Below are 4,450 nucleotides of genomic sequence, written 5' to 3'. Positions count from 1 at the left end.
TTTTTTGAATTTTGACATTTTAATTTCTCACTACCCCCCTAATTTGAATATGTCAACTCTGATTAATGAAGCATAATCAGGATCATAGAGAGTACCCGTATGCAAAAAACGACCTCGATCCGAATATAAATAAACATTTTTACATTTTTGACCACAATTACCCCTATATTTTTTAGGGTAGGAAATGAGATAAAATTCTGAAACTAATTTTAAAATAATCCTGAGATTCCCTACTATAACATACATTAATTTGGTTGATTTTTAATTTTTTTGAATTTTGACATTTTAATTCCCCACTACCCCCTTTATTTAAATATGTCAAATTTGATTGCTGGAGCATAATCAGGACCATAAAGGGTACCCATGTACAAAAAACGAACTCGATCCGAAGGTAAATAAAGATTTTCAAACTTTTGTCCAAATTTACCCCTATAAGTTTTGGGGTAGAAAATGAGAAAAAACTCTGAAAATAATTTTAAATTAATCCTGAGCTTCCCTACTATAACATATATTAATTTGGTTGATTTTAAATTTTTTTGAATTTTGACATTTTAATTCCCCACTACCCCCTTTATTTGAATATGTCAACTCTGATTGATGGAGCATAATAAGGGCCATAAGGAGTACCCGTATGCAAAAAATGACCTCAATCCGAATATAAATAAACATTTTCGAATTTTTGGCCAATTTTAACCCTCTATTTTTTGGGGTAGGAAATGAGATAAAATTTTGAAAATAATTTTAAATTGATCCTGAGCTTCCCTACTGTAACATATATTAATTTGGTTAATTTTTAATTTTTTTGAATTTTGACGTATAAATTCCCCACTACCCCCTTTATTTGAATATGTCAAATTTGATTGCTGGAGCATAATCAGGACCATAAAGGGTACCCATGTACAAATAACGACTTCAATCCGAATGTAAATAAAGATTTTCAAACTTTTGTCCAAATTTACCCCTCTATTTTTTGGGGTAGGAAATGAGATAAAATTCTAAAATTAATTTTAAAATGATCCTGAGCTTCCCTACTATAACATATATTAATTTGGTTAATTTTTAATTTTTTTGAATTTTGACATTTAAATTCCCCACTACCCCCTTTATTTGAATATGTCAAATTTGATTGCTGGAGCATAATCAGGACCATAAAGGGTACCCATGTACAAATAACGACTTCAATCCGAATGTAAATAAAGATTTTCAAACTTTTGTCCAAATTTACCCCTCTATTTTTTGGGGTAGGAAATGAGATAAAATTCTGAAATTAATTTTAAAATGATCCTGAGCTTCCCTACTATAACATATATTAATTTGGTTGATTTTTAATTTTTTTGAATTTTGACATTTTAATTCCCCACTACCCCCTTTATTTGAGTATGTCAAATTTGATTGCTGGAGCATAATCAGGACCATAAAGGGTACCCATGTTCAAAAAACGAACTCGATCCGAAGGTAAATAAAGATTTTCAAACTTTTGTCCAAATTTACCCCTATAAGTTTTGGGGTAGGAAATGAGAAAAAACTCTGAAAATAATTTTAAATTAATCCTGAGCTTCCCTACTATAACATATATTAATTTGGTTGATTTTAAATGTTTTTGAATTTTGACATTTTAATTCCCCACTACCCCCTTTATTTGAATATGTCAACTCTGATTAATGGAGCATAATAAGGACCATAAGGGGTACCCGTATGCAAAAAACGACCTCGATCCGAATATAAATAAACATTTTCGAATTTTTGGCCAATTTTACCCCTCTATTTTTTGGGGTAGGAAATGAGATAAAATTTTGAAAATAATTTTAAATTGATCCTGAGCGTCCCTACTGTAACATATATTAATTTGGTTAATTTTTAATTTTTTTGAATTTTGACATATAAATTCCCCACTACCCCCTTTATTTGAATATGTCAAATTTGATTGCTGGAGCATAATCAGGACCATAAAGGGTACCCATGTACAAATAACGACTTCAATCCGAATGTAAATAAAGATTTTCAAACTTTTGTCCAAATTTACCCCTCTATTTTTTGGGGTAGGAAATGAGATAAAATTCTGAAATTAATTTTAAAATGATCCTGAGCTTCCCTACTATAACATATATTAATTTGGTTAATTTTTAATTTTTTTGAATTTTGACATTTTAATTCCCCACTACCCCCTTTATTTGAATATGTCAAATTTGATTGCTGGAGCATAATCAGGACCATAAAGGGTACCCATGTACAAAAAACGAACTCGATCCGAAGGTAACTAAAGATTTTCAAATTTTTGGCCAAATTTACCCCTATAAGTTTTGGGGTAGGAAATGAGAAAAAATTCTGAAAATAATTTTAAATTGATCCTGAGCTTCCCTACTATAACATATATTAATTTGGTTGATTTTTAATTTTTTTGAATTTTGACATTTTAATTCCCCACTACCCCCTTTATTTGAATATGTCAAATTTGATTGCTGGAGCATAATCAGGACCATAAAGGGTACTCATGTACAAATAACGACTTCAATCCGAATGTAAATAAAGATTTTCAAACTTTTGTCCAAATTTACCCCTCTATATTTTGGGGTAGGAAATGAGATAAAATTCTGAAATTAATTTTAAAATGATCCTGAGCTTCCCTACTATAACATATATTAATTTGGTTAATTTTTAATTTTTTTGAATTTTGACATTTAAATTCCCCACTACCCCCTTTATTTGAATATGTCAAATTTGATTGCTGGAGCATAATCAGGACCATAAAGGGTACCCATGTACAAATAACGACTTCAATCCGAATGTAAATAAAGATTTTCAAACTTTTGTCCAAATTTACCCCTCTATTTTTTGGGGTAGGAAATGAGATAAAATTCTGAAATTAATTTTAAAATGATCCTGAGCTTCCCTACTATAACATATATTAATTTGGTAAATTTTTAATTTTTTTGAATTTTGACATTTTAATTCCCCACTACCCCCTTTATTTGAATATGTCAAATTTGATTGCTGGAGCATAATCAGGACCATAAAGGGTACCCATGTACAAAAAACGAACTCGATCCGAAGGTAACTAAAGATTTTCAAATTTTTGGCCAAATTTACCCCTATAAGTTTTGGGGTAGGAAATGAGAAAAAATTTTGAAAATAATTTTAAATTGATCCTGAGCTTCCCTACTATAACATATATTAATTTGGTTGATTTTTAATTTTTTTGAATTTTGACATTTTAATTCCCCACTACCCCCTTTATTTGAATATGTCAAATTTGATTGCTGGAGCATAATCAGGACCATAAAGGGTACCCATGTACAAAAAACGAACTCGATCCGAAAGTAAATAAAGATTTTCAAATTTTTGGCCAAATTTACCCCTATAAGTTTTGGGGTAGGAAATGAGAAAAAATTCTGAAAATAATTTTAAAATGATCCTGAGCTTCCCTACTATAACATATATTAATTTGGTTGATTTTTAAGTTTTTTGAATTTTGACATTTTAATTCCCCACTACCCCCTTTATTTGAATATATCAAATTTGATTGCTGGAGCATAATCAGGATCATAGGGGGTACCCATATACAAATAACGACTTCAATCCGAATGTAAATAAAGATTTTCAAATTTTTGGACAAATTTACCCCTATAAGTTTTGGGGTAGGAAATGAGAAAAAATTCTGAAAATAATTTTAAATTGATCCTGAGCTTCCCTACTATAACATATATTAATTTGGTTGATTTTTAATTTTTTTGAATTTTGACATTTTAATTCCCCACTACCCCCTTTATTTGAATATGTCAAATTTGATTGCTGGAGCATAATCAGGACTATAGAGGGTACCCATGTACAAAAAACGAACTCGATCCGAATGTAAATAAAGATTTTCAAATTTTTGGCCAAATTTACCCCTATAAGTTTTGGGGTAGGAAATGAGAAAAAATTTTGAAAATAATTTTAAATTGATCCTGAGCTTCCCTACTATAACATATATTAATTTGGTTGATTTTTAATTTTTTTGAATTTTGACATTTTAATTCCCCACTACCCCCTTTATTTGAATATGTCAAATTTGATTGCTGGAGCATAATCAGGACCATAAAGGGTACCCATGTACAAAAAACGAACTCGATCCGAAAGTAAATAAAGATTTTCAAATTTTTGGCCAAATTTACCCCTATAAGTTTTGGGGTAGGAAATGAGAAAAAATTCTGAAAATAATTTTAAAATGATCCTGAGCTTCCCTACTATAACATATATTAATTTGGTTGATTTTTAAGTTTTTTGAATTTTGACATTTTAATTCCCCACTACCCCCTTTATTTGAATATATCAAATTTGATTGCTGGAGCATAATCAGGATCATAGGGGGTACCCATATACAAATAACGACTTCAATCCGAATGTAAATAAAGATTTTCAAATTTTTGGACAAATTTACCCCTATAAGTTTTGGGGTAGGAAATGAGAAAAA

This window comes from Tribolium castaneum, unplaced genomic scaffold (assembly GCF_031307605.1).
Source record: "Tribolium castaneum strain GA2 unplaced genomic scaffold, icTriCast1.1 ptg000090l, whole genome shotgun sequence".
NCBI lineage: Eukaryota > Metazoa > Arthropoda > Insecta > Coleoptera > Tenebrionidae > Tribolium > Tribolium castaneum.
The sequence above is the reverse complement of the archived record's forward strand: the minus strand, read 5'-3'. Positions refer to the sequence as shown.